This window comes from Saccoglossus kowalevskii, chromosome 11, assembly GCF_978046115.1.
Source record: "Saccoglossus kowalevskii chromosome 11, keSacKowa6.1, whole genome shotgun sequence".
Classification (NCBI taxonomy): domain Eukaryota; kingdom Metazoa; phylum Hemichordata; class Enteropneusta; family Harrimaniidae; genus Saccoglossus; species Saccoglossus kowalevskii.
Window position 1 is genome coordinate 19,692,467 of NC_140651.1, and position 18,763 is coordinate 19,711,229.

General features: G+C 37.3%; 1 long non-coding RNA gene across 2 annotated transcripts in view; it reads right to left on the minus strand.

The window, feature by feature from the left end:
• Nucleotides 1-1,060: 1,060 nt before the first annotated feature.
• The window catches only part of LOC144360997 (uncharacterized), a 43,046-nt gene continuing 25,343 nt past the window's right edge, over nucleotides 1,061-18,763 (minus strand). Inside the window, exons 2-3 of one of the 2 annotated variants that reach the window (XR_013422333.1) lie at nucleotides 6,417-6,553; nucleotides 1,061-1,332 (exon numbers count right to left, since the gene is read on the minus strand). This is a non-coding gene — a long non-coding RNA (uncharacterized LOC144360997). Of the gene's footprint in view, nucleotides 1,333-6,154; nucleotides 6,554-18,763 lie in introns of those variants that run through there. The other variant, XR_013422332.1, reaches the window with a different exon arrangement.

Consider the following 18,763-nt stretch of genomic DNA (forward strand, 5'->3'; position numbering starts at 1 on the left):
AAATGAAGTGAAATTCTGAGTTACACACCCTTATGTGATCCACGTTCCATTCAAACTATCAATACGATTGTCACTGTAATTCTCTTCAGGTTCTTTGTGCTTTCTATTCAAATCTAGGGAGTGTCGAGTTATATAATTAAATTATTGTTGTTTTTGTATTGTAACAAATTTCACATTAATCTACCAATTGATTGCTAATTACAATGACTTTAAACATTGTTATTAATTCAATTCAATCGCCTCATAAACCATCTGGGGGACCTTTATATGCACGCTCTTTTAAATTAGCTCAAATGGTATCCGTAGGCGACGATCATTGCTGTTTCGAACAAACTTGAATGTCCGATAAATGGGAAGCAAATATATTTTGAGTTTATCGCTCAGAATAGTGCATGCAATCATTATTCTATAATCAAGTCACGTGTTTTGAAGAGTCTGAAAACAATCTTCTTCAGCCTTTAAATTTCACATTTGATGGATTTAAAAACAATAACATCCTCTCACTTTCTTGCCTGTAAAAGTATAAATTGTCAGTGTTAAGTCTTTTTGTATGAAACATTGCAGACACTGTGATCATTTGGCGTCCATGTAAGTCAATGTCTAGTCGATAGCTATACATTTTTGTGTGAGAGTCAGTGATGTAAATTATGTTAGAATTATGACCAGGATGCGCAGTACTGCATTTCACTTTCAAACGTGATGATGTGTCAGTCACGGACGCTACGCTATGTTTTTAAAGTCATTGCATTTTTTTCCAAAAAAGAAAAACGTGGCAACGCCGCTGAAATGTAATGCTAAGATGTTTTCGGAGTGCGTGTTCAGAATGGGCAATATTAATTAAGACAATGGCACATTTAGGACACCCCCAATTCAAGTGCATATTTTTTCTAATGATATTGCTACCAGTTTAACAGAACCTTTCTTTCAATACACCGCAGAACAGAATTCTGCACCCTATTATCTGTGAATACTACACCCCGCCTCAATTAGTTTCATGTGGTGATGCGCATCTTGAAAACTCAACGGTGCAAAGCTAAATATTACTCTTACTATTATAAAATTAGTGGACGGTAATTCGATCGATGTATTTATTCTTAGTTAAAATAGAACCCGTCATTATAAAGGCGTAAAACTGTGTGCTGGTCATGTCTCGGTTGGTTCAATGTCAGTTGAAATCCACACTATGCGCGTTTGTTTAATTTCATCTTGTTCATCAATTTGCGCTGTGTGCTTTGTTTAACCCCATCAAGCGATCCTCGCCAATGGCGTCCTTGCGTACATGTATATTCGTGAAATATGACACTTATAGTTCCGATGCATTTCCATAAGTACCTGGAAATCAAACAAAATGACATAGTGTATGCACACATCCCACTAGAAGCAATACACCTACGCAAACTAAAATATGGTATACTTTTTTGTCGCAATCAGTACCGATTTTAGTTTACATATGTTGAGCCAGTGGAAAACTCCAAGCACTGAATGTCAGTGTTTGGCCTCTCCACCTTAGTGTTAAGAGCATACCAGCCGTGCATTAAAGTTATTTTGCCACAGGCCTGTACGAGTAACATTCTATAATATAATGTAGCGATAATCCCGTCGACAACCAATACCAATCTACCTCAGACATCTACGGAACTGGGAAACTTGACGATCCCTCACCCTCCTCCTAAAGTGATATCTTTTATTGGGTGAATTTCGGTCAGTAGCCCTACAATGTATAAGTAACACATCAACTATGTAATTTGCCCTTTACACTGTCCAACCGCAGCTAGGATTTGAACCTGGGAGAAACAAACACATCCAACAGTAGCCAGTCACAAAATATATAAGCTTGATATTGTTGTTTTAGATTTCGTAATGAAAACGTCATCCATCTATACGGAGAGTCATAAACTCAATATCACTTTACAGACTGCCAATTACCTGAAGGACAGAACCAAGTACGGTAATAGTAATAGGACAATAAAAACACACGGTTGGCTGGCTATTTTCCCAGCTATGCTTACATTACATTAATGACTATTATTGCTAGCATACCTACTGTATGAGGGATGGCGATGAGCACTATCGTATTGACCACGTGGGTGACACAGATGCAAATGTGTCTATAAATTCAATAATAAATAATTAATTACCAGGGTCGCTTCAACTACCATATTGCGGTTTGAAATATCCACTTTTTATTTTGGCCTGACTTATGATTGTAAATCCCACATGAAAACGATGAAAAAATATTTAAAATACTGAAGATTCTATCATGTATCACGCTTGGAAAGGGAAAAGCGTGGATAAATTCGGGAATAACCGTCGAACGAATTGTTCAACGAATGCTATTACATGTGCTTTGCTTTGTTTGTTTTTTTTGTGAAAATGAAAACAACTTGAAGGCAGAGCGCTGTCGTTGGACATAATTTTGACGTCACAAAAATATTCGCATGTTGTATTTTAAGAAATAAGTAAACTCCGCGAAAAGAGACGCGACACGTACAATGTTGCTCAGTGTTTTGGGTCAAAGGTCACCGAGTGTACTTAGTAATTTGATAAGTTTACCAATTCCAGGTTTTGAAAGTGTTATCAAGCCCCATCTCACTGTGTACATTGTAATCAATTTCTCTCCTCTGTCGGCGTTGTTGTTTTTGAAACTACTAATAAAAATCAATCAACGCCAAACCAGAGCAGTTGTCTTTTTCTATTTTCGTCATTTAATGAAATTTTTAAAAGAGATCAACTCTATTTCAAGTCAATCATTGTTTAAATGTTTTTTTAGAAGATAAGCGAAGTTCTGCGATTGCAGAGGCGATTTCACGCTTACGAGATCCAATTTTAACGAAATTTCAAATTATTTTCGGCGATGTTGAAGGCGATTAGGCGACACAATAACGCAACGTGAAATATGATTTCGCTTGATCTCAAATGAGTGCAACAAAGCTTATTCTCGCCTAATGAACTACCTCGTTCAAAACATCAATCCTCGACAAACGCGTCACTCGCTTTTTTTCCCCATATAAGTGGTAGCAATAGCATCAATCAGGTCACTTTGTTTAGAAGTAAATTCGAATTCCAGTTTAAACAGTAGACTCTGTCACTAACTTGAAGAGAATTCGTTTGTAACGGCTTGTTATGGTACATTATGGCAAGGCAGCAATTAAACTTAAGTCTCCTTCAAGACGTCATTTTTAAGGGGCCGATGCATATAAACGCTAAGTGCGTCGCGATTAAAACTTGATCTAGCGACAGAAGTAGAAAAAATGTCCGAATGCGTATACAGTACGAGTCGGTCAAGACTTATAATAAATACTTCAAACAGCGTTCTAAAAGTCAGTTTGCGAAACAGTAGCCCGCGCGATGTGTCAATTTATGTAGCAGTACATAATGCACTGCAACTATTCGTATTGTGTCACGTGACATGCCGCTACGCGTTTCCACCAAAATGATTCTTAAAATAAACTAAAGTGAATTGGTGAGACATTTGCTTTCCTCAAATAATTTCGCGACTATCAAATAAATAATAATTGAATGTTTTTTTTTACATGGACCCAAGACGTAATAAAGTATACGGGATACGTTCAAAGTGGACGTGTTTAGACGTGGCATCGCGTCGGGAAGATAAAAACCTCTCTTTTCGATCTCACATATGATCACCCGTCTCGTCGATCACTCCAAACAGGCGAGCTGAAATTGATTTCTATGTATATTTCCAGGGAATCCCTAGAAACGAACACGGGTAATTGAAAATTGCTTGATAAGGAGCTCAGAAATTAATTCTATCATCTCGATACACATAGAACTAGTCACGGTAAAGTGAATTTCGTCTCGGCGTGGTTAGGACCATCGGGAGATAAGTTTCCAGCATGGAGAGTCTATGAATTTTCCCGCTTTTAAGTAGTTTTTAACGAAATCAGCGCATTTTACTTGCAATGAGGTGATCGCTATCAGTGTTCATTTCATGGTCCATTACATCCGGGTACTTTTTATCTCTTTTCGCCTGCGAAGTTATGAGATAAAATGTTCAAAAAAGTCAGCTTACAGTCAAGTTGGTAAATATCATCCAACAACAAAAAAAGCTTTGATTTATTTCATTCTGCCTTGCGTGCTGTCTTTATTTCAATGCTTGCGAATACTTTAGACGTAATAAAAATGAGACACCGGTAACCTTTACGCCACCGCGTGAAAGTAATGTTTGTAATCTAAAACATTTCGCATGAATCAACGTGAACGATTTTCTGAGATTGTTCACCATAATACATAATTCAGCGGTAACTGAATATTTCGAGAAAAAAAATTATATATCTATATTTATTTTTTATGCGGTTTTCTGGGAAGTGTTTTAATTATTCGTTACACAATCTCTGTTTATCGTGATGGATGCGGCGTACACTGTGCTGTTCTGTGAAGACACCACACCATGATGAAGAGAAATAGCTCATCTGAATTGTGATCGCTAGCAATCGTGACCACTTCCTTCAACCCTGTGAAGTTGTGTACACTGTTACAGAAGTATACTGTTATTCCAAAAGTTTAAATAACATTTCACTGGGTACAACAATTGATTAGAGAAAATGGTTTCCAATATTGATGTTCTGTTATTTGCCATTACTAAACTTGGGTCAACGAATTGTGATGTACGCCGAAGGTGGATTCATTAATAGTCTGTACACACGACCTCGAAAGGGCACACATCTTGGCACATTCTTGGGGTATTGTTGTCATTGGATTATTCTTGGGAGCGGAACTACGTCACAAAACGTTCTATTTCTATGGGCACTGCGCGAGCTGCTGTGAAACGGCGAAAACAGCTAAAGTCAAAGAAACAGCACAAAATCAACTTTGAAGTAATCCTGAGCAATCATTTTTTGTTTTCATCGTGATGGTTGCCAAGCGGTTAAAATGCCCGGATGTCCGCCCCGAGAGTACACAGATAACAATAATTTCGTTGTTATCTGTGGACTGTGAACAGTAGTAGTTTCCAATATATCTCGTTCTGTGCAAGTTAAACTGAAATACTTAATGATAGCAAAATATACCCCCAGAAAGTATCTGGTCACGTGACCGTTTGGGGTTACGCATAAGGCATATTGGGTGACACTCCTGAAATAAATTTAGTTTCATTATTTGTACTTCGGTGACAAACAAAAAATTTATCTTTCACTGCTGAATACGTCCTCACTCATCGAACCCTGCTATGCCCAGCAGCGGGTCTCGTAACACCCACGTAATACACTGTCATGGAATTCTACGTGGGGTTGACGAATTGACAGCTTAGAGCTATGGTTCCTATAGGAGCTACTAGCCTTTCTAAATGTCCATTCTCTTCAGAGGCAAGCTCGGCGTTGTGCATTTCCGGCGAGGATCTCATGAACCATTTTTGGCCGAAAATATAAACAAATTAGGGTGTATTTCATAATTATGTTTACATTAGACACGCACAAATTACTTCAAACTCAGGGATGAAAACGTAAATAAATCATCGATCAATTGACTGATTGACTTATTGAATATTGGTAACCTGTTTCAACTTCAAGTTGATGCCTAGTCTAACAGGTGGTTTGGTGGGCTGTTTTAATTGCCTGGCTGTTTTCACTACTTTCAAGTTCAAAATATCCTGTTAGAAATTAGGAATGAAATTATATATCATTAAATTCATACTTTCAGTAACATTAGTACATGCCATTAGACATGTCTTGTTTTCAAGAAACAAGCACTTTCTTGGAAAGTGACATAACTATCATGTTATCCTTGACATTGAATTGGTTTCTATTCTGATATTATTTCTTCACATCAAGAAATGATACTCGCTGAGCTCGGCTGAAAATGTAATTCGATAGCCACCTACTTCACATTTTTAATTTGATGTCGATGACTTCTTTTAAGAAATAAAACCACTTATAACAGCAATCAACTTGAAGTAGTGTGTACACAGACAGTTAATTTCCCCGGGAAACTTACCATGACGCTGGGGCAAATTGTGAACTATGCTTCTTGTTGATTTTCTAAATACTGGAAGCATTTCCTAATTCCCAGTCGTGAAAAGCCATTACTATGAAATCCAGGATTTATCTGATCTCAAGAGGTTCTTGCAAAAAAATTTTTTTTTTTCGGGATTAGGGTGACTCGGTAGTGGGTGCATGACACTCTTAAGATACAAACAATCTGCTTTTTCGAAAGTTGTCGTATATATTTACCGTTTTTCTATACTAGATATGAAAATCGTCAGATGCTTCACTCATCCCAATCAGCAATCAGTTTGGAAAATTAAGTTTGTAACAATGCTTATATGATTTGATCATAATGTTAAAAATAAGATACGGCACAAATGAATAAATTTAAATGACGCTGTACTTTTCGCAATTTCCATCCACAGGTGCCTGTGTTCGACCGGGCCTGGTTGACACCGGGATAGCGTATTAACCTACCATGAGACCAGTACGATGTAAAGATAGTCACACATCCTTTTCACGTAGTCCCAAAGCAAGGGATATGGTTTCAATATGTACATCCAGCAGCTGTCCTTGTAATGTGGCCTGGCACGAAGTTATTAAGAAACAATTTACTGTGGATAAAACAAAACATATATATTATAAACTAGTAGTGGGGTAATTGTTGTACCAAAGTAACTTTTTCCCTTTTTCGAACTGCTTCATCATTTTGTTCAAAACGACGTACAATATTTTCAATTTATATGTTCTCATGCAGATGAAAATAAAACATTATCACATTGGAAGATAAAGTCACATTTTAATTAGTGGACAAACTTCTAATATTTCGCACAGAAAAGTTAGATTAATTAAACTAATTGGATTATTTAATTAATTAATACAATCTAATTACGGAAATTGATCCAAACTGTCTTGATATGTCTACTACTTTCAATCGTGACTGCTGAGTGAACTTCCGGGACGAGTATTAGTTCGCAAATAATTTAAATTTATATTAATATTCTTCAACCAAATTAAGTTTGTTTACCATTAATTGCAGTGAGAGTTGATAGTCACCAATCTCTTTGTTTGAATAGACACCCATGATCAAAGTCGTCAAACACAGCCATTGTTCAACGCTGTTCGTTCCCAGGGTTAATCTCCTAAATTGGGTACGATATACTGCTACCTGTGTTCATTTATTTTAACTTGAACGCGTTTGGGATAGTTATACCACATGATTAAACTTTAAAAAGTATAACTGCCAGTTAGGGATGTCGATGTTTGTTACGAGGTCCAGATCTCGAAATCGGAGGTTCCCGCGTCTGATCAGCGGGCTACGGCGAACAAATAGCGTCCTTTCAATGATTATTTCATCAATATAACACACACTCAACTATTCGCAATGTTCTCAACTATATGATAGGATATATATGTTTATTCCACATATCAAGGCAGTTCAGTTTTGGTTAAAGCACGTGTGTGATATAAAGCATCGTGAGACCTCATGTGAGATCTCATTTTAAATTCTCCGAACCCCAACTTCTGCGCGTACATCATACACTTGTTTTTACCTAAATCTAGTGGCGAGTTGCCACAGCTTGTGAAAAAGCCACGGTTAGAATTGACTTCAGAATTAGTTATGTTACCAATGCATCCTAGAACTGTAAATATAGTGATGACAATAAAAATAACTACATTTTTAATGGCAATAGGGTAAACCAGCGGTAATCGGCGTTCATGTGCAGTGATCGGTTATGCAAACAAAACAGAGCGCTCTACGATCTTGACTACTTGTTCACAAACCACGATTTCTTTTTAGCAGTTTGAAGCTGCAAATAGATACATGAGATAAGCAGGATATAACCTGTATGACCCTACAATATCACATTTATTAAACGAGTGTAGTAATGTTTTCATTTGTTCCTACACTCGTCAAATAAATCTGACATTTTAGGGTTATTCATGAGATATACTCAATAAAGTATATATAAATAAATATATATATGAATTCTAGAATAAATTACGAATTTCCAATTATATCATGCACAATACTGACATTTCCAAAACAAAATAAAACTTGCTAAAATGTAAGAAAAATATAAATGACCAAATGCGACAACATTTTTTTTTAATAAATCACTGGCTTATAATTAGATTAGCCCCATCCTATTCAAGTTCAATGCGTAGATTCCTCCCTATGGTCTCAATATTCAACTTTGGTAACCTTTCCACGTGGCATGCTGACCGTATTATACAATTGGCTGACAAATTTGATGTTATTTATGATATAATTGCTTGGACCAATAATAGCATTTGTATTGTGATCGAGACATTCATTAAGTACAATAGCGAGTATCCGACGTTAATTCCATCTTCATGTTAATGGCAATACTTCGTCCGATTGTTCAATAAATTATTTCACAAGATTGGCACAACTTTTGGTGTGATATATACATGCTCCATACTCGTCACCGTATTTAATTATCTGATTATGTTGTGTCCGGTGATGTTAATTCGAATCGTGTTTTAGTTTATTTTGGTCTTCAAAGTTATACTGGTACGGAGGGGTGGGGGGTAAATTTGTTTTCACCAATTGTTTGTGTTGCTGTACAAAAACGACGGAACGTGGCAGTTAACAGCAAGCTGACACCTGTCTCAATGTGTGAATAGGCGAGGTGGTGTCCACATGAGGCGTGGTAGGAGTGAATAGTCCTTCACAGCTATATGTGAACGTCCTAAAAAACTCGACAAATGTTTTCATTCAAGAAAAGAAAAACAGACCAACAAAAGAAAACTGCTAAATTCACGTGTTTTTTTTGTTTTGTTTTGACAGGGACAACAGGTTGAAGTAGCTTCTCTTAACTCAGTGTATGACAAACTGTTATGCAAATTAGACATGGCACACTCAGTAATCGACATAGGTTAGTTTGCATCAAATATTGGAAACGGACCTTTATTCATGGCGGGTGGATAGTCTGAAATTTTGACCAGCTTATTTTTTTTTTACCGAATTGGCGTTAACTTTTCCCTTGTGAAACGATGTATAATTCTTAAGAAACTTGTTGTCACCTCTATTCACTGTTCACCAAGAGCCATTGTCGCTGATAGTGTTAACAGTCTTCACGCAAGGGTCCCCGTGAAAACGATTTAAACTGACGACCAATCATCACATCCGTTGTAACCACCAACAAGTTGTATATCTGTGTCTTATTTGAGAGCTTGGTGTCACGCACACGTGTTGATGAGTAAGCTCATGGGAATAATATAAAAGTCCATCTCATAATAACACAAAGATCTTATAGCATACCATACCGTGTTGAAGTTTATAATTCTGACATAGTTTAATAGTAGAAAGGACAACCCAAAAAATCTCGTGGCAATGTCGATATCTGTCTCAATTGGAAAAAGTCAATAAACAGTTTGACAAGAAACTCTACTACTCTAGTAGATTTCTCGTATTAGTTTTTTTTTTTAATTATTTCACGGTTTTATTGCTTTTTATAATTGATTTTCACAAATGACCACATGCACCCGTGTATGTGTATTTCTCTTGATGTGTGTGCCCTTCGAACTATCACAGGAGAGTGGTGTTTCTATGGTGATAATTTCTCCCGTCCGTATCTTCGATGACAATGGCTACATCGTGTTGCAGGTTACCTTGACAACAAAACTGAGGAGCGTGAGACCAACATAGGCAGCACGGTGTTCCCCTGGGTCTTCCCACACTCGATGTCGTGTTAACAACGGCGACGCAAATTTCACATCAATTGCTCGACACTTGTCAAAATTATTGTGCATTTTTTTTTTAAAAGCTCAAGATATAAATTCTGTCAATCACGAGTTCATGTTCAAGTTCATGCCACTCAATTATTATGCATTTGATGGTTCTAAATTAAACAATATAGCTTCAATAGAGAATCATTATCTAGTTTGTATGTGAAATAAACAAAAAAAGTGAATATTTATTTTTATTTAATACGAACACACACAATTTATACACGACATACAATTGTTGTATCACAAACGTGAATAGCATTGTCACATCGAGATTAAATTATTGAATGCAATATTATTCTATAAAATTAGTTAGCAATATTTCCACACTTTGTTATTTGCCAAGACTTCCTTCTCTATTATATGCTTGGACTACATAGCAATACCATGGTCTCTCCATTACAACACTAGGTGGCGCCTTACATATCACTGCTTAATATAGTTGAGTACTGTAAACCTGGCTGTAATGCAGATGTATGAAGGCCAGTCTGCTCGTTCTGCTTCGTGGATCATTCACTAATCATTGTCGTTACTTCCGGTTCCATGCATCGCCAACAACAACAATGCGGCGATCAGAGATGTTTAGTTTTGCCTGAAAATAAATAGGCTTCCTAGCCCTGATGATCAGTCATCGTCACATTCAATGTCCAAACTGTTTTCCCCAAGAGAAAGTTTCAACTAAATTGAAAAAATAGGCCGTCACCAGGGAGTAAGATAACCCCTCTACAGCGACTTTCGTCGTCGACTTGCAAAATAATGGTTACCGTAATATAACCGTTTTTTTGTTTGTTTTTTATTTTTTCGTTTTTTTTTTTAAATAAATGCAAGTATATGCAATTTTAATACTACGCAATTTGTTTAGATTGTTATGCTACAGTGGATTATTCATGTCTCTCGTTGTGGGTGACATTTGTCGCATTCGTATCCTTGGGAACCTGAGGGTTATAAAGTTCCGTGACCACTCGGACTGGAAGTACATCACCACCCGATACTGAAAAACATAGATTCTGAAATTGAATGACAGCATTCACTTAGGGAGGCGATTTGGCCGTAGAGAGTGTTTTGTTAATTTCCTCGTCCGAATTTACCTTGAAACAACATGGGAATGAATTAATGATGAGCAAACTAAACGTACCAAATAATTAATTAGATCAATTGTGGTGAAAAAACAAAGAACACCACGCCGTCACTGACCCGCATGGCCAACTTGAGTGTGACATTTGGCGTGGCCATCACATCAATGTCATAGCGGATACAATCGCCACATGTGTGACAGACATATCTGCACAATGGAGCCGACGAGACTAACTCTGATAATACACGGACGTGAATGGGGATACCGACCCTTAAAAAACATCTAAATATATTCTTTATTTTAGCGGAATGAATGACTTATTATTATTATTATTATTATTACATACACCTTTCTGTCAGTCATTTATTATTTTATTTTATAAATTTAAGTACTGTTAATTTCACTACATAACTATAGAAATACAAAAAAAATACAGCTGTGCATTATTTTTATTATTGCGTGTATTACTATGTTGGTATTTTGTTAATATAGTAATATACAAATACAGACACGGGTGTTAGCCTAAGAATATTATACAATGGACTGACGTGGTTATTTATAATATTGCAATTTCGGAGGGTCAACCGTCACATGTTGAGTTTACAGCTATATGCAATACATAGTTTGTACAATACTATAAATACACCGGCTTTAATTTAGTCTGTCGCGGGGCTCGGATCATTTCCACGGACGCCCGAGTGATATATTGCGGCTTTATTAAATATATTTATTGAAATAAATTCCTAAATACAGACGTCCCGGAAGTAAAAATATAGTGTAGTTTGTATAGTGTAAACGTTGTACTATTCTCGACTGTTTTTTTTTTTTGTTTTTTTGTTTTTTTAATTTATTTAAATATAAACTATACTATTCTCACGAGTATGGTCATTTTTTAATATAATTATTAATATATTAGGTGTACAAGTAAACGACATTCTGACCAATTCCGTTAAATTCTGTATACTTAGATGTCAACAATTGAACGTAAAATTAAATAATAAATGTTGATGTATTCACATTGATGCTAACAAACCCCGTGCTCTATCGACCTGCCTTCAGGTATAATGATGAAAGTTATCATTTTGAGAACGACGCCGAAGTTGACCTTTTTAATTTGCGCTGTTTGTGTGAGTGAACTGTGGTGAGATTTGTATAAATACGAGTCATAATGGATATCTGTAATATATACGTGCGTATTACGTGTGTATTGAATTATAATTTTTTTATTTTTTGTTTAAAATAAACAAAATTTTTATTATGCAATACAACTCGCGCGAATCATACTTTGAATTGTATTTCAGACAGACTTCTCCCAATTATAACGATTATTTGATTTTTTTCTAATAACAGTTTTTTTTTTCTTCATCTGTTTAATGTTTATCCAGAGTCTGTACAAACACACGTGTGTTAACCACTGATGACATCTCAGCATCTATGCATACAACTTGACACTCATTTTTATCGATGAATAGTACACAAAATAACTACCGACTGGTGGCTCGAGTTTGGTCCTCAACGGAAACGTAACAAGAGACAAGGTGAAAAGCTGAAACGACCATTTAGAGCACTGTTATTTTTGGATTAAATCTGGGCGCCATTGTCGTTATGTGCTTTAGAATCATTGTGCGTAACCTGATGGCGAAAAGATGAAGTACCCGGATGACTGCATTACCACAATAACATAGATTGCATCGGGGGTAATCTTCTTTTGTGTTTAAAAGTAACTTTTCACATCGCACCAGGGTGGCAAGCCAGTGTAATGAACTGTAATTCGGCCATTGTTGGATAAACGAATGACCACTGTTCACTTATTTACCATCGGTCCGAAATATCCAGCAAAACATGAGAATTTTAGGATATTCGCAAGCTGGTTTAGACTAATTTCTGGTGATAATCGAAATGCTTGCGATAATTCAGTTTTCTCGATGCTCTTCGGGGATAATTACACCCTTTAAAGCGTGATTTAGCATCGTACACGTGGGGGGTACAAGATGTTCTTGCGTGAAGTTAAGGTTCGTGTGAGAATTGAGCACATGTTGCAAAGGGATAACAATAGTTGTCGTCCAAAGAATAGCACGGAGATTGTTTCGTTCTAAACGTCTTAAAAGAACAATTCACGCTTCATTGCTATACGTATTTAAACAAGTCCCCCATATGAATGATACTAAGTTGCGCATATTCTCTCCATGTTTGCAATTTCCAAACTTTCAGTCAATTACACTTACAGCCAGAAACCTGTATTGTAATTGCTCCTGACTCTTGCCCATTCACTAGTCCGTGTATTGTACGTCCCGTGGAACTTAAGCAAACATCCAACTCGTTGTTCTGTTCTCAGTCAGGGCGCCTAATTCACATCGATGAAAAAGGCACGGGGTAACTTGAACGTCAGTGGACTCACGTCCCAGCTGACATGCCCATGTTGTGGCATAGCTTTCAAATGCCGACGTACTTAATTAAAACTGAAAGAGTCAAGAGGAGATTATTTTTCTCTTTATTCTTTATGCAATCGACAGATAGGAAAATCCACTCGCTCAGTCGAAACGGTACATAGGTTTTAAATGACGTGTGTGTTTTTTGAAAAAAAAAATAATGTTTGAGCTAGGTTTGATACAGGCCGTCGTATCAATCGACAGGCCAAGCCATGTATCACGTACGGAACAGTTCTCGATAACGTCACAAGGCGTCAATATTAAGTACATTGTACTTTTAATTACGTACTTTTTATATTCGTTAGATATGTATGAAAATATCTACTGACAAAAAAAATGTACTCATTGGAACAAAAACTGAAATTAGAAAAACGAATGAATAGCCGAAAACAACAGATTTAATGATTTAACAACGGTGCTATAATATATACATAGCGAAATACCGGTACTATCTTGGTTTTGCAAGTACGATTTCAGGAATACCCGCTTATTGTTACGACAGAATTTTGGTTTTTATAATGTTGACCTTCCCGCGTGGAAGGTATAAACCGTTTAGTACCTTCCGGAGTGCCACTGACATTGATATTTATATCTGGAGTTAAAGCATCGTGCACTATCTCATCGCTGTCAGCCTAGTACATATCGTCAGAGAGGATTTGTTCACATTGATTAGTAAGCCGCCCGGGGAGGGAGCCCCATGGTATGTCGGCGTCATTTGCATATCTCAACATTTAGCAAAGACTGCGTTTGCGGCATAAACTATTGAAATAACATTCAGAGGGTTCATCGTTTCAATCTCCAGTTGACCTTTAGTGAAATCCACCTAATGAACCGCTAAAAGATCTTTGTCAATTTCCTGACCTATGACCCAGAAGCGTTTAAACAGGGCGGCTTTGCGGAAGCCATTATATCCATTGAGGTCTAACTATATGAAAGCAGAAGGCTATCACTTTACGGCAACATGGCGCTTAGCATATCTTTAAATACTACTAGACATGATATAACAAAAATTAGACATTTCTTATTTTAGCTTTGTCGGCTATCACATCATTGGATAAGTTAATTTAAATACATATATTACTTTTTTTTCGAATTTCATGATCTATGTACGAGTAGTCGTGCACTTGAACACAAAAGTAAGAATAAATAAAAAAAAAAAAGCCACTGTTTGGTAGCTATATTTTTTTTTGAAAACTTTTTTTGACTTGAATGTATATAGATATTTTAGTTCACTATAAAGCGCGTTTTCATGGAAATATATACATGTAATGTCGGATTTTACCATCATGCGATGGCGGATACTGAAACACCCAATCCCACCACCACTCATAACAAAAGCATACCGATATTTATGCTGTTAGAATCGGTGCAGAATAGATAACTCACTGGGAGGAGATATAGCCGACAATGGTTAATTCATAAAACGGGGCGTTACTGTGGCAATTTGGTTAAATTGTTAAAATAAACACCGTACAAATGATTTCGTGAATTTATAAATATTTTAAAATCATAGACATTATGACCGAGTGGCTATGAGGGTGATGAATTTTTCATCCTAGTTTTCATGAAATTGTAATCTAACATTTACCAATATAAAATCATTGATATACCAGAGAAATGTCAGTTCATTTTTAAAATTATTACAAAACAAACTTAACGCCATGACAATAAACTGTATTTAAAAAATGGTGATTCTTGATGGCCATTTCTGAAATGAAAAAAAAAATCATACACACAATAATACGAGTTGTGTCGGGAAGCGGTTTGATGTACATTATAAGGCTTTTAAATACGCCGGATTATTCACTACATAGCAACATGACACATCTCTAGAATGTGGAATTAAATAAGCGTGGGTATAATAATGGAAAACTGTATATTTTCACGATATTATAATAGCATTTTATTTTCATAAAAAAAAATGTTTTTAGTCCGTGTTTCCCCCAGAAAATACACTAACACAATGTGATGATATCCAAACGCTGTGTGTAATGTTTGTAGAACGTTAAATGATCCGATCCGCGATTCCCTTTCTGTTTGGTCACTGCTGCGCGGGGGACAATTAGGATCATTTTGTTGCAGGCTGTGACATATCGCCAGCCAGCTATCCTAGTTTTTCATACGCACATTAATCGTACCGGAATATCATATAGTGAGAGGGGAGCGGGGTTGGAATAACAGGGGGTTGGATAATAGACAAGTACACGCACACCAGTAAAACAGTTTATTGCAGATTTAGTAGGACATAAAATGTGTACTCTTCAAATAATACTTCTATTAGCATAAAGTATTGTATAGTTTAAAAGCGTACAACTGCGCAGTTTCCTTGGTTAATGTTTCAAGCATGGACGTAATTATAGGTTAGCTTTCAGACCTTTGGCAAAGTGTATGTTATTATTTAGAAGAAAGTAAAAAAAAAATTTAATTATTTTTTTTTTCTTTGCAAGATGTGTTTGGGCATTGAGCACGAGTGGAATAATCGGGTCTTTTGCGGATTAATTACTTGCTAAGGCCAGCATCAGCAGCGATATAATCGGCTTGCGTGAAACAACTGTGTTTCAAAATAAGTAAAATACAGGGACCAGTGCACGCATGTTGGCCCAGCGTGCGATAAACGGTGTTCTCACTACTGGCACCGCGTGGCGCGCTGTGGAACATCGCATTTGTGTGTAGCGATATCATACTATTGTTTCAAACCCCTATTGAGAAATTTTAACTGCTGTCACAAGTTCAGGTATCCAGCTTAGGTACTTGGATTTTAACACCACGTGGTTTATTTTTCGTTTGAAGTTCACCGCTTTCGGGAATTCGATTCGGTGTTCGATTCGATTCGGAGTAGCATCCGTCTCCACATTTTGGATTTGTTTACTTTTTCCTGCTCTAAAATGTTCGATAAGTGGTTTACTCTTCCGAATCCCACATGTTCGCAGGGATGGGAGATTGTTGACATTTTTGTCATCCTTCGTAGCTACGGTGGAATCGCTTAATGCTTATTACTTCCGATACAGTGGCGTCACTTCGTTATCCCCTTTAGTGACACTTAGACACGCCAATGATCTGAAAATATGTGATTAAATTTCTCTTTACCAGATCAGGATAGTTTCATTAAATTTCAAACTACCGGGCAGATTTTAAAACTGGCCAGTGCAGTAGTAATAATACAATATTGGTGAGATATCACGTAACAGACTGATATTACCTGTATTCATAATAGTTTTACTATTGCCGGACATAGATTTTTTCTCAATCTTTCTAAGACGTAAAATAAAATAAAACAAAACAAATCCTACACAATCGGCTAGCAGATTTTTGAGGTATTTGGTTTACTGGAATGTTCATCGTAGAAAAGTAATCCTTCAATCTCTAGCCATGTATATATTTGATGTTAAACTTGAAATCCATAAAAAATACATTTAACTGAAATACAAATTCACATAAATATTAGTTTTATTGCAGTAATATGCAGCGCTTTAATTCAACTGTTTAAACACAAAACAAATACGATAAATATTAAACAATCTTTGTACTACTAAATGTGAGGGCGTTTTCGACACTGACATTTGCGACGTTTAAAGTAGTTATAACTTAGATGCTAAAAGCCAGACGCCTACAGAGGTGACGCATTTCATGATCATTAACGATGATGTCACGCAAAGACATTCCACGTTCAGTGTCAAATTGTTCTAAACAAACACGTCATTTCAACTTTATCTCGGCGAATGTCGCTCTCTTTCCTCCATTTCATTCCGTAGTTATGATAGCTCAACCAACTGAGTCGTGTTTCTGGTTTAATTAACTTCACTGCTCCCGGTTTCCCCCACTTTCACGATAGTATTGTTCTTTTCCTCACTACTCAATTTGCCTTTCTGCCCATGAAATGTTGAACTACTGCAACCCTAGCATATCCAGCCCTATCTTCACTATCTCTCTGCTACCTCCCCTGGGAGAACTGTGCTCTGTTGCCACATACCGCTCTAATATACTTTTTAACGTAACCCCGACTGTCGATTGCTTTGAAATATTAAATATCAATTTTGCTGCGGCGTATCAGTACGTGGTGTATGATAGGATACCGATAATATCTAGTTAGCTTATCTTCGTCTTCATCGCCGATTTGCTGTCTCACTCCTACAACGTGGACCTTTTCCCATCTATCCACAATTCAATTTCCCCAAGCCGAGTTTTAATCGAACAGGGGATAGTGGACCTAGTAAGGACTGTTTTTTTAATGGTTTGCCTGACGTTTGTTGTCATCCCATTCTCTTTCCTCTAACTACAGCCCCAGGATAACGCAACCAACTCAGAAATTTGAGTCTGTTGTTGAAATAGCTATCTCCTATTTTCCCACCGGTGAAATAGTCAGACGCACGGAATAGGCGAGATGTCGCTTCACGCATCAATGCCACTTGTTTTCGGAACAAAAATAGTAGCAGTAACAGGCGTGCGATGATGGTGTGTGTGGTGCACCGGCTCACCTCCATGGTTACGCGCCCCTCACTGCAAATATGCGGTGTCTGGTATTAGCAGAGAGAATATCCATAAGTTGGCATGGAAAGTGACTCTGTATTCGGGGCAGAGTGTACATAGCCAATTGCGTAGCTTTCACAACATGCTTTGTGCCAATGAATTGTCTCAAAGTATAGAATTGAGGTGGCTAGATTTTGGTCCTATTCTCTGGGCCGGTGTGTTTGAAAAGCCTCAAAGAAACAAAACCAGTTTCATCACATTAATTTAGGCATTCACTGATCCTGGAACATAGTTAACTTATCAATTCACTTCCAACAATGATATAGCATCCAAAATCTTGACTTTCGTTTCTCTTCTTTTTTGTTCTTTTCTCTTTTTTTCGTGATCGTGCAGGCAACATTTTCGGTATAATTTACGGGCATATTATCCGTAATAACAGATTAAAAATCAGCACCCCACGAGCCCGTGAGTTTGCGACGATTCGAGTTTGTTGCATCGGGTAAGCCTGGTGTACAATGATTAATGACCCACTGGCAGCACAGAAACGTGCGACGCAGCGCCAAAACGCCAACCCTAATAGCAGTATTAGCTGAAAGACAAAAGAGTCGATTCCCGGTTGTAAACCCAGCAATATTGAATGGGGGGTCCGCCGTATAATTCTTCTCAGCATATCGCCTCTGGGCAAGAGAAACATTGGGGAAAGGGGATAAAAGGGGTAATAACATCCAGCGATGTGTGTGCATTGTGGAGCTGCTCCCACGAGGGCTGCTCGGGCCTCAACTGACGCGTGCCGACCGGTTCGTTTTTTCTCTCGGCGTGGCCTTTAATTGCGTTTCAACCCTGTCGATGTCGGTGCACGGTAATGAATACAGCTACACGCAGCGATCGTACAAACCGACGACAGTGAGCGGCAGTGGCGGTTTGAAGTTGGTGGGAAATATAATTTTTTTGATAGTGGGCGTTGCGTTACTTTTTTTATTTCTTCGCCCGTCACGGTACTACAGACTGGTCACACATGCGAAGAATAGATTCGATTTGACCAACCATACGTGGATGAGTGATCTGGAACACGGAAAGCACGTAGCGAGCATTCAGCT